Source organism: Carcharodon carcharias, chromosome 2, assembly GCF_017639515.1.
Source record: "Carcharodon carcharias isolate sCarCar2 chromosome 2, sCarCar2.pri, whole genome shotgun sequence".
NCBI lineage: Eukaryota > Metazoa > Chordata > Chondrichthyes > Lamniformes > Lamnidae > Carcharodon > Carcharodon carcharias.
The window spans coordinates 25,103,239-25,116,859 of record NC_054468.1 but is presented as its reverse complement, the minus strand read 5'-3'; the positions used below and the strand labels follow the sequence as shown (position 1 = coordinate 25,116,859).

Genomic DNA, 13,621 nt, shown 5'->3' with positions numbered 1-13,621 from the left:
ACCACTGATAAGTTGTGACTAAAAGTCGTAATCAAATAGTCAGCATCAAAAAGTTGCGCAGCCTAAATGTAAGATGACCACTTGGCCCAAATTTCTAAGACTTGTTTAAATTTTGTCTTTTTGTTGCAAAGCGTAAAATGTTGAGGCACCACTTTTATTAATCTGTGCCTTAAATAATTCTATTTCTAAAGAGGTAAAAAAAAATGATCAGCAATTGATGTTTCTACGTATAACAGGGCTTTCATTCCGACATTCTATTTAGTTACTTGGCCAGTGAATTGGCTGAACACTTCCATAATGACATCTTTTCCAAGCTCCTTTGGCTTGAATGTACCATTAAGAAGATACGCTCCATCGTGTAGTGTGGCACTACCACCGTGCTAAATGGGACATATTTTAATCAGATCTGGCAACTCAAACTGGGCATCCATGAGGCACTGTGAGCCATTAGCAGTGGCAGAAATGTACTTAACCACAATGTGTAACCTGCACATCCTCCACTCTACCATTACCCTCAAGCCAGGGGGTCAACCCTGGTTCAATGAAGAGTGCAGGAGGGCGTGCCAGGAGCAATACCAGGCATATCTAAAAGTGATGTGTCAACCTGGTGAAGTTACAAGACAGGATTACTTGTGTGCCAAACAGCATAAGCAGCAAGTGATAAAGCTAAGCAAATCCACAACCAATGGATCAGATTTAAGCTCTGCAGTCCTGCCACATCCAGTCATGAATGGTGGTGGATAACTAAACAACTCACTGGGGGAGGAGGCTCTACAAATATCCTCATCCTCAATGTTGGAGGAGCCCAGCACCTTAGTGCAAAAGTTAAGGCTGAAGCATTTGCAACAATCTTCAGCCAGAAGTGCTGAGTGGATGATCCATTACAGCCTCCTCTGGAGGTTCCCTGCTTCACAGAAGCCAGTCTTCAGCCAATTTGATTCACTTCACGTGATATCCAGAAACAGCTGAAGGCACTGGATACTGCAAAGGCTATGGCCATGACAATATTCTAGCAACAGTACTGAAGACTTGTGATTCAGAACTTGCCGCGCCCCTAGCCAAGAAGTTCTAGTACAGCTACAACACTGGCATCTACCCAGCAATGTGGAAAATTGCCCAGATATGTCCTGTACGCAAAAAGCAGGACAAATCCAACCTGGCCAATTACCGCCCCATCAGTCAACTCTCGATCATCAGTAAAGTGATGAAAGGGGTCAAAGGTGCTATCAAGCGGCACTTGCTTGGCAATAACCTGCTCACTGATGTCCAGTTTATGTTCTGTCAGGGTAACTCACCTTCTGACCTCATTACAGCCTTGGTTCAAACATGGACCAAAGAGCTCAACTACAGAGGTGAGGTGAGAGTGACTGCCCTTGACATCAAGGCAGCATTTGACCGAGTGTGGCATCAAAGAGCCCTAGCAAAAAACTGGAGTCAATGGGAATCAGGGAGAAAACTCTGCTGGTTGGAATCATGCCTAGCACAAAGGAAGATGTTTGTGGTTGTTGGAGGTCAATCATCTCAGTTCTAGGACATCACTGCAGGAGTTCCTCAGGGTAGTGTCCTAGACCCAATCATCTTCAGCTGTTTCATCAATGACCTTCCTTCTATTATAAGGTCAGAATTGGGGATGTTCGCTGATGATTGCACAATGTTCAGCACTATTCATGACTCCTCAGATACCAAAGCAGTCCATGTGCAAATGCAGCAAGACCTGGACAATATCCAGGCTTGGGCTGACACGTGGCAAGTAACAATCGCACCACATAAGTGCCAGGCAATGAACATCTTCAACAAAAGGGAATCTAACCAGCACCCCTTGATATTCAATAGCATTACCATTGCCAAATCCTCCATTATCAACATCCAGGAGGATACCATTGACCAGAAACTGAACTGGACTAGCCATATAAATACTGTGGCTACAAGAGAAGGTCAGAGCCTAGGAATCCTGCGGTGAGTAACTCAGCTCCTGACTCTCCACAGACTGTCCACCATCTACAAGGCACAAGCCAGGTGTGTGATTAATACTCTCCACTTTCCTGGATGAGAGCAGCTCCAACAAAACTCAACACTGACACTATCTAGGACAAATGGCAACCCTTCCACAAACATTCACTCCCTCCACCACCAACGCACAGTGGCAGCACTGTGTGCCACCTACAAGATGCACTGCAGAAACTCACCAAGGCTCCTTAGACAGCATCCTCCAAACCCACAACCACTACCATCTAGAAGGACAAAGGCAGCAGATACATGGGAATGCCACCACTTGGAAGTTCCGCTCCAAGTCACTCACCATCCTGACTTGGAAATATATCGCTGTTTCTTCATTGTCGCTGTGTGGATGTACCTACACCACAAGGACTGCAGTGGTTCAAGAAGGCAGCTCACCACTATCTTCTCAAGGGCAATTAAGGATGTGCAATTAATGCTGGCCCAGCCAGCGAAGCCCACAATCGGTAAATGAAAAAAATTATCTTCAAGCTCAAAGGTTTTAATGATCTCTCCCTCCCTTACAATGCTATGCATTCCCTAACACTGGTCTTAATCTTGTCCTCCATTCCCTTTGCTGTGCCATTGGTAGTCACTCAGACAGCTTTTGTGGTACTGACCCCTAGAACTCCATAGTCACCTCCTTCCTCCCTGTAGAAAAGGATTGTCAAAATCCTTCATCTCCATCATGCCAACAGTCCTTCACCCTAACACTATTCATTTTTCCCTTCCTGTTTGGCATCTACACTTCTGTCCACTGCCTGTGCAGGTGGCTGTGTAACAGAACTTTCATTTATGTGGTGCTTGCAAAACCATTTTCACAATGCTTTCCACATTCAATTGCTTTTGAAAAACAATGATTGTTGCTATATGGACAAATATCTGTTAGCACCGTGCTGCCTGAATAAAGCAACATCAGATCATAGTGTTTTCCTTTAGACTGGCTATTATGGTTCTGGAGTGTAGTTTTCGATGTTTGAAATGCACTTCCTAACAGCACTGTGGGTGTAGCTACGCCGCGCGGACTGCAGCAGTTCAGGAAGGCGGTTTACCACAACCTTCCCAAGGGCAATTAAAGATGGGCAACAAATGCTGGCCTAGCCAGTGACACCCACATCCCATGAAAGAATAAAAAAAAACTAGATCATCTGTGTAAACGAGTAGGTTCAATGACAACTCACCACACAGCAGTGGTGAGTGGGCTATAAGCACCAAAGAAAGCAATTTTAGTTTCTCATGTAGCATTCCCCTAGACAAACAATGAAACATTTGGCAACGTAAGGATTGCCTTGGTATTGAGCCTTCCTTCTTCAACACTTACTACCACATTACCTTCTTCACAGAGATACACCACAATTAATCACTGAGATTAATTGCACTGGCTCTCCCCGATTAACGATCAAGGTGGAAAGGAATGATCTCATTACTTTTAGATAATGAATTTTGTGGATAGAACAATGATATTAAATTGACTTGTGATTTATTTCTGTTACAAACTACCTCTGTAACAGCGTAGCCAGCTTTGACCTATATAAATGCTGCATTTTAGTACCAGAAGAAGTTAGAATAAAAAATTATTTCTGTCAAATACAGAACAGCAAAAAGCTAAATTAAACATGCTGTAGCTAAATGAAGAGCGGCATATACAGCCAGCTCCACCCAAATAATTATTTCACGAATTAGCATTTTTGCTTAAAGGACGGATGTTATGATAATGTGTCACTAAAAAGTTGATGAATTTTGTGATCCCTTTGCAGGGATGCATCACAGTCAGGAAACAGGGCCCTAAATCGAAAGCTCCAAAGTCAATTATAAAAGGGGATTAGTGCAACATGCTGTTTCCTCGACTCAAGCCCATAAATGCCCGAAACCTTTTGTGTGCCAGTGTGTGCCATTTACACTTCCGTTATTGGCCAAATTTATAGTCTTAGAAGAGAGAGAGAGAGAGAGCAGGTGCACATTTATGAGTAAGTGAGAAAACATGACAGAACGCAAGCAACAGGCTGAGAGTACAACAGAGACACATGGAGAGGAAGGGGAAAGGGGGTAACGTAATTTTAGTTTAATTCATCGTAAATGAAGCATTTCGCGATGTTTGAGATTTGTGAATGATTATATAATCCAAGTTTTTTCTTTACAAATTAACATTAAATAAACAAAGTTAATGCTCTGACCTTCTGCCTTATCAAACACATCAATTTAGACAGCTACAAATCTTCTAAAAGTAAGAGGCGATATCTAAGAAATTTGATTCTAGAATTTTTGATATGATCTAACTAGTCTTGTATGGTGGTATTTGGCGAAGTCTGCAAATGATCTCTAAAAGGATGTGATACTTGCTTTGCTACAAAAAGGGAGAATACTGCACAAACAGCAACACCCCTTAAAGAGCAGAAAGGAGCACAGAATTAAAAAAGACAGCCAAGTGCTGGGAAGAGGGTGAATTTGAACACAGCATAAAGTAAATGGAAAACTGCACAAAATGGAAAGGAGAATGCTGCATAAATGGTGAAGCTGTAGAAAAGGGAAAGGGAATGCTCCGTGAAAGAGGTGAGGAAAATTGTGCCAGAACAGAGGAAATGCTGCAGAAAAAGGAGGGAAATGCTATCTAAAAGGGACAAGAGAGAGCACTGTATAAATATATGGAAAGCTGCTTAAATAGGTGGGGAATACTGCCGAAAAGGGAGGGGGAATGTCACAGAGAAGGGAGGGAGAATGTCGCAGAGAAGGGAGAGAGAATGCTACAGAAAAGGGACGGGGAATAACGCAGATGAGGAATGACGCATAAAAGGGGCAGGCTAGTCTCCATTAGAAGGAACTCACACGGTGTCTGTAAAGTAATTCCATCAATATCTGGGAACCACCTATAGGTTGTCAATATGGACAAATAGCGTGAATTTGCAGTAGAAGGCTTTTCCATTACACATCACTTCATCACATTGATAAATTTTGCATTTTCCAAGGGAAGTGAAAAATTTTTAAAAAAACAAGTCCAGAACATGAAAGGGGCATTTGAAATAACATCATCCAGAATGTAGAGGTACCTGGTATGAAGTATCTTTCTACAATGAAGCTACTGTGGTGTGATATAACACTTGTTACCATTTAGAATGCAAGGTGTGCTGGGATGTCACAGTGAAGTTGATTCAATGTACAACAATATGGGACAAATGAAAAGGTGCACCTTGCTGTGCTCAGTCCTTGATCTAAGCTGCATCGAGCATGGAGTTGATAATACTGCACGTCCCAAGCAGGAAGAAGAAAATCTTAAGAAGGGGAAGCCACACAATATAGAAACATAGAAAATAGAAGCCTGTTCCACTATTCAATATGATCATGGCTGATCCTCTATCCTAAAGCCATATTCCCGCTCTCTCCCCATATCCCTTGATGCCTTTAGAGGTTATAAATCGATCTATTTCCTTCTTAAATATGCTCAGTGACTTGGCTTCCACAACTCTCTGTTGTAGAGAATTCCACAGGCTCGCCATCCTCTGAGTGAAGAATGTTCTCCTCATCTCAGTCCTAAATGGCCTACCCAGTATCCTGATATTGTGACCCACCACCCCCCAAGCCAGAGGAAACATCATCCCTGCATCCAGTCTGTCTAGCCCTGTCAGAATTTTATATGTTTCAATGAGATTCCCTCTCATTCTTCTAAACTCCAGTGAACACAGGCCTAGTTGGCCCAACCTCTCTTCATATGATAATGGTAGTCTCTGCCTGACACTGACAATAGCAGATCACGTGACAACAGACAAAATAGACTACAGACAATAAGGGAGAACTTGCCCAGAATATTCTCGACCTAAGTTTTCACAAACATTAAACACAGCTAATCACTGTCACAAAATGTGCAAATAACAATGTGACTAAACACCACCAGCGCCTTTAAAAAAATATAATTTCAGACTCCAATCTTTTTCACAGCAATAGAAGCTAGAGATGGATGGAAAAAAATACTGTTATGATTGCCAACATAGCATCTCTGCTTTAGTTCCTATCAGATATAAATTTGTCCATTTCATATTTCAAATCCATATTTGTCCCAATTAATCTGCTGCAAATTTGCACTTTCCAGATAAAAGGAAAAACCAGCAAAATACAGTTCCAAATAAAAATGAGTATCTATAATCAAAATAAGACAATTTCCACTTTAGTACAAGTGGCCATAACAGGACCGCCAGATTCTTGCAAGGCCCATTTTTCTTGTTGCTACAGTTTAGACAGTCAGCAAAAAGCTCCGCTGAAGGCTTGAAATTCCCCCTAATGCATCAGGAGGACGTTGTTGTTTTTTCTGTAATTGTGTCTGGCCAAACGAAACTGTATTCAAAAAATTTACATGTTCCAATGTTGCACATTCTGGCAATGTTGCTAAAAGAGGTTCCCAATCCTCCCCCTCTGCTGTTTGAAGGATTGGATTATTCAGAATGTTTTAAAAAAATATATACCATCAAGAGATACAACTAATTACTCCGATGCATTGTGCTGCAGAGTGATAAAATGTGGGTGTAAAAATTTCCCTCAAAAATTGTGCAAATACACTGTCTATGGAATAAAAACTGGTAACATCTTGTGCCACAAAGGTGGTAGGACCCCAGTCTCATTATCATTACCTCCCTTTACTGAGTTTCCAATTACAGCTTTATTCTTGGAAGGAGTAAAGGTAAGGTACTTGTCAAGCAAGGACATAGAAAACTCAGCATCAGCTCAATGTGCTTTAGCCAAGTAACCATTCTTCATGCATTAGCCAAGAGAGTGAGACTAGTCTGAATAGACATAGTCATTGGTTATTCGACTATGAAGGACATCATAACTGAGCCTGATCCTGTCGTAGGTATGTATACTCCAAAAAGCCAGTTGGAGAAAGATAGAACTGGGGACAATCTTTACACACTTTTATAAAAATTTATTTACAGAGTTACACATTACATGCATGCAACTCCTAATCCAACAACTACAGTGTCTATTTATAGGGGCACAAGTGATTCCCCAGTTAATGCCTCCCACCTGTAAACAATTAAACACAATAAATATACCGCTAACATTTGGACACAGGAATGTACACATTCCCAAGCATAAGCCACTGGATAAGAATCAAGGGAAGAACCCTTGGCTACCTTTGCCCATCTGAGTTCTTGGGCACCAAGGTCAATTATAGCACCCCAATTGTCCCTCAGCTGACAATAAACTGAGTACACACAGAAAACATGTTGCCATACTAAGCTTAGTAATACCCTGGGCCACTGGGGTGCTAGACAAACTGTTTTAAAACTGAATCTAATAAAAACGCTCAATCCATTGCATCTGGATTTTGGAATATCATTTAATTCTACACAAGTCCATTACTTATTTTTTGCTTTCTCACAAGGTACACGCCTTATATGGCATGTTAAACTGAGGTCCCTTCTGTCTACATAGGTTTGTCTCTGCCAGAAAATTGTGGATTCAAGCCCTATTCCAACACTTTGGGAAGAATTTTCGGGCCCACTCGTTGATGTGTAAAATGATGCGCGGTGACACTGAGCGGGCGTCATTTAGATTTTCAGTTCAGCAGGCGGACAGCCGACTCAGCTGCATGCCCGCCGAACTGTCAAAGGCCTATTAAGGCCATTAACAAAGTAATTAAAGTAGTTAAGAATGCTGCCCGCCCAACCTTAAGGTTGGCAGGGGGGCAGGTGAAGAGCCCAGGCGGCCTTCACATTTTTCATGAAACCTCATCCACGGGTGGGATGAGGTTTCATGAAGGGTTTATTAATTAAATTAAAATTATTAAAATATTTGATAAACATGTCCCAGCTCATGTGACGCTGTCATGTGAGGGGACGTCTAAATAATTTTTCTCTGTCTTTAATAAAAACTTTCATTCCGAACTTAATTTCCCTGACGCAGCTCCGTGCCTCAGGGAGATTTCTGCACTCTTTCACACGCATGCCCGAAAGACCGCAGACCCTGACTCACGAAATCCACCCCCCTCAGTGCTTCCGGACGCATGTCTCGCTGGGCGGGCCTTAACTGGCCTGCCCACATAAAATGGCGGTGCCGCCTTGATTGGGGGCACCAATCGGGTTTGCGCACACCTCCGCATAACCCCACCAACGGGGGGAAATTTATGACCTTGAGCACATAATCTAGGCTACCATTTCATTGCGGTCCTGAACGACTGTTGCTGTGATCTAAGTACTGCTCAATATCCTTCCCGCAATGATGATACAGGTAATTTATTTCATTGTGGGATCCTGCTGTGCACAAGATGGCTGCAGTGTCTTCCTGCAATAACAACAATCTCTTCAAAGTAATTAAGTGTTCATGAAGTACTTCAGGACATTTTCAACTGACATATTAATGTAAGTTACAGTCTTTCTTTCCTCTTCAACTTCTTTCAGTGTAGATTGTTTATTAAGGCTGAAATATCAATTTGTGCACAATTTGTGTACAGGAAAGGCAATGTTGTCCAAAATTGTACATCTAAAAAGGTTCCTCACTCTTTATAACTTTCTTTATAGCTGAATAAATAGCAAGCTACATGAAGTCATCAGAAAAACACTAATCCCTTCAGAAATATCATGTGGGAGGAACAGCATGACTTATCCTATTTTCTCTTTCATCTTTCAAGACTCAGAGAAAGTTGAATGTCATGTTACGTGATTTAGGTTAAGGAATTAGGACTGACCCTCACTGACTCTTGAATGGAATTGATCTACCCAAAAATCAAGGAGGGAAAAAAAAAATTCCGCAGAGACAGCTATCTGACCCAGAGGGAATATATATTGCAGTAACACGATCACCCATTTGTCAGGGATAAGTATTGGTCAGGACAATGGGTAGAGCTCTCCTGCTCTGCTTCGAAATAATGCCATAAGATCTTTTATATCCACCTGAGGGGGAAGATGGGACTTCAATTTAACATCTCATCTGAAAGATGGTAATTGTACTTCTAAGTCGTATTAAGGTCACTAAATTTCAAAAATGTAGCTCCATGTCATATGAGAGGAACAACTTTGTTTTACATTGTTGTGCTACATCATAAAGGAGTAATAATAGGATTAACTTAGTGCAAGAAATAGACTATTTTCAGGGAAAGAATACTTTATTTCATAGTCACAAAATAAAGAAAGTTTTGAGAGTATCCATCACACTTTGAATGTCAATATTTCATATAAAACAATGGATGAATCATAACTGAAAAGCCTTTAAATAAAATATACACAATAGGAAATAAAGCCAGTCATTTCCTACTTTCTGACATTGACAAAATCTGGCGTCTTTCTAAGGAAGGAACCAAAGGATTTGCCAATCTTGAGAAACTTCCGACAAAAGTAATTAACTTGCAGTTAGTCTCCAGTTGATACTATTTAGAGCACTTCCACCACAGAGTAACTGAGCAGTGGCTTTAAAGGGATAGGTCAAGTTGACATTTGACATTATAACATCCTCCAGTTCCCAAAATAACCAAAAACAATGTCTCGGTAAAAGTGCTAACACTGCACGACCATCCTTTTTGCAGTGATCGTTTCCCTGTATTGTTTATGCCATACATTATTGTATAGAATTATATCTTAATTTACATGTGTGCTTAATGTGCCCAAAACTTAAGCACATTGCTGGAAATTTTCGCACAATCAAAAAACAAAATTTCCTTACTTCATTGATGGAACTACTGAAGGAGCTGCATCATTCAAATTGTTTTGGCATGAGTTAGGTCCTTTTTTGTCTCAGACTTCAGAACTGCACCTGAGGTCCCCATCAATTCTTTATGCCATTGCACCTCTGCTATATTTCACTGTCTTTGAGCACATCGCATGGGTAAAGATGAATAGCTTTGACCCAATGGCCATTATTGAGACTTAGTTGCAAAGTGACCAAGGTTGGGAACTAAATATTCCAGGATACTTAGCTCTTAGAGCAGATAGGCAAAATTTAAAAAAAAGAGTTTGTCCTGACAGCAGGACCTGAGAAACAGCAAGGGACACAGCACATTGGTGGGAATTGCTTCTAGGCCTCCTAACAGTAATTGGAATGTAGAGCATGGTATAAATCAGGAAATAAGAGTCACATGTAATAGGGCAATACAGTAATCATAGGAGACTTTAATCTTCTTTGGGACTGAGCAAATTCAATTTTCAGTAATAGGGTGGAGGATGATTTTATGGAAAGAATACAAGATAGTTTTCTAGATCAGTATGACGAGGGACTAATAGGGAGCTGGGTATCTTGGATCTAGTACTGTGCAATGAGAAAGGGTTAATTAATAACCTTGTAGTTAAGAAGCCTCTAGGGAAGAGTGATCACAATATGAAATAATTTTATACTGAGATTGAAAGTGATTTAGTCAAGTCTGAAAATGGGGCCTTAAATCTACACAAAGGAAACTACAAAGGTATGAGGGGCAAGAGGCTCAGATAGATTGGGAAATTGCATTAAAAAGATATGATGGTGAATAAACAATGGCTAGCATTTAAAGAATTAATTGCAAATCTGAGGATTGGGAGGATTTTAGAATTCAGCAAAGGAGGGCCAAGAAATTGAAAAGAGAATATTTGAGTAGATTAGCAAGGGATATAAAAACAGATTGCAAACATTTCTATAGGTGTGTAAATAGAAGGAGAATAGTGAAAGTAAATGTGAGCTCATTAGCGGCAGAAATTATAATGTGGAATAAAGAAATAGCAGAGATATTAAACAAATACTTTGTAGCTGTCTTCACAGTAGAAGACACAAAAACCATTCCAGAAATAACAGGGAACCAAGGGTCCAGCAAGAATGAGAAACTTAAGAAATCAGTATAGGTAAAGAAGTAATACTGTAGAAATTAGTGAAACTAAGTAGCAATAAATCTGCTGGACCTGATGACCTGCATCCTAGGGCTTTAAAAAAGGTAGCTGCAGAAATAGTGAGTGGATTGGTTTTAATCTTACAGAATTCTTTAGATTCCTGAACAGTTCACAAGAATTGAATGGTAGGAAACATAATGGAAGAAAGGAGGAGGGGAGAAAAAGGAGAATGATAGGTGAGTTAGTTTAAGTGGGCAAAAGCTAGATCCTATTACTGGGGACATGATAACATTGAGAACACGATAATATGGTTAGCATAGTCAACATGACTTTATGAAAGGGAAACAAGTTTGACATCTGTTACTGGATGTAGTGTACTTGGATTTTCAAAAAGTATTCAATAAGGTGCCAAACAAGAGGGTATTACACAAAATTAGGACTCATGAGACTGGGGATAATATATTAGCATGGATTGAGGGTCAGTTAATGGATAGGAAACAAAGAGTAAGAATACACAGGACATTTTCAGGTTGGCAGGCTGTGATGGGGTACCGCTAGGATCAGTGCTTGGTTCTCAGCTCTTTACACTCAGATAAGTCATTCATGTAGATTGTAATATGTTTATGTTTTCTGAGGATACAAATTTAGGTGGGAAAAGTAAGCATTGAGGAGGATGCAAAGAGACTTCGGAGAGATATAGACATGTTGGATGAGTGAGCAAGAACATGGCACATGGGACACAATCTGATTTTGTTGAATGGTGAAGCATGCTCAAAGGGCTGAGTGACATATTCCATTTCCTGTTTCTTATTTTATAAGGAAATATAGTATATATTTTGCACTTTCCTTGGGTCCTGATTGTTTGAGTTTGTTTAATGCAGCTTTTTATGGTACTGAGATTCCAAGGAAATTTCAGTGTAAGCTGATGCTGCTAAGATCCGCATAGAATTCTTATTCAAATCAGATCGAGCGAATTCCAGCCCAATTAGTTATTTGCAACAGTTAAGTGGTCTAGAATGAGGTCTAGATATGATTAGTTGTAAGAAATTTAAGGCACAGAACAGGAAAAACTTATTTCTTTTTATACAGTTGCTTGTGAGACAGTGGAACATACTACTCACCATGTCAACTTTTTAAGAATGGTTGAGATAGGTGGTTGAAGGAAAGGGTGATAAAGGAACAGGGTGACATCCTTGATTCCTGTTCACATGGAGCGTAAGTACCAAGATGGACTGGTCAGAATAAATGCCTTTCTACTATGCTGTAATTTCTATATAACCCAGTATTCAGTGAAACAGTGATAAAGGGGCTTTATATAATCATAATTGCAAAAAGAATTAAGAGAGTTAGCAAAGTGTTTATACAGAAGATATTTAGAATGTGGAAGATCCTGTCTGAACAATTACTGGAGCAAAATCCACAAATTCTTTTAAAATGAAATTTTATGGTTTCTTGCAAAAATGTAAAAATATTCGAGGAGAACAGATAGGCGAATGGGATCAGAGTGGGGGACTTCTGTGGAGATAAACACCAGTGCAAACTTAACAACCTGAATAACCTGTTTCTGAGCCATAACATTCTACAATTCTATAAATGCTTTTCATTCGACCTTTTCCAATGTTCTTTGCAATATAATGGACAGATGTTGGTATGTATGCAAACAATACTGCACCAGTTAGTCCAATATAAATCGATTAGCCTTTAATATAATAATAGCTTGGGTGAATAAGCAGAGACTAACGAGAAAAATTATCTTATTCCATATCATTTCAGATAGAAAAGACCACCCAAGCTTTGTTCTTGGTGTTCATTGTCCATGTCACATAAAACATAGTAAGATTATTTCCTTATAGTCACTTGTCCCACATCTTATTTTCTCTTTAATTGTCTTAGAATTTAAAAAGTTCCTTGTTCACACTCTTCAGTGAATCACTGCAGTCATGATATCAGTCTAAGTGTAATTTGAAACAAAAACAGAATTACCTGGAAAAACTCAGCAGGTCTGGCAGCATCGGCGGAGAAGAAAAGAGTTGACATTTTTAGTCCTCGAGGACTCGAAACGTCAACTACTTTCTTCTCCGCCGATGCTGCCAGACCTGCTGAGTTTTTCCAGATAATTCTGTTTTTGTTTTGGATTTCCAGCATCTGCAATTTTTTTATTTTTATCTAAGTGTAATTTGACCTACTTTTAATTGTTCTAGGCATTGTTTTTATAACATACGTTTACATTAAAATAAACAAGAGCGTGAATTTAAGGCTGTAATTTGAACTTTGTTTTTTGTTCTTTACAACATTGCCTCATCGCTATGGTAACTAAAAGGCTTGATTTTCCTGCTGGGAAATCTGCAATGGTCTGCTCTGTGCTCAGACCTTCTGGAGGGTATTTTACAAAAAGACTTATTCTTTGTTTTTCTTAGTTTCCCCAGCAACTTTCAATAAGGCCACACCCTCTAGATCACCTGAAACAACTTGCTCATAATGTAATTGTAGTTTTATTTCTGGCTCATCTTGTTGATTATGGATGATTAGAATAGGTCAGGCCTCAGTCATAGACATTTACTGCAGGGAAGGAGGCCATTGGCCTATCATATCCACGCTGGCTAACAAAGAGCCATCCAGCCTAATCACACTTCCCAGCTCTTGGCCCATAGCCACGTAGGTTATGGCACTTCAAGTGCATATCCAAGTATATTTTAAATGCAATGGGGGTTTCTACGACCTTAGCCTATCCAATCTTTCCTCATAACTAAATTTCTCCAGTCCGGGCAACAGCGTCGTAAGTTCAAGGATAGGGTGACTTTCTCCAGTAGCAGGCTCTCCTACATTCTTTATATTGCTACAAATTACATATC

At 40.0% G+C, this 13,621-nt stretch overlaps 1 protein-coding gene across 2 annotated transcripts in view; it reads right to left on the bottom strand.

Annotated features, from left to right (window-relative positions):
- LOC121268984 (sodium/hydrogen exchanger 9-like) overlaps nt 1–13,621 on the bottom strand; it is a 368,207-nt gene that overhangs the window by 138,981 nt on the left and 215,605 nt on the right. The window lies entirely within an intron of this gene.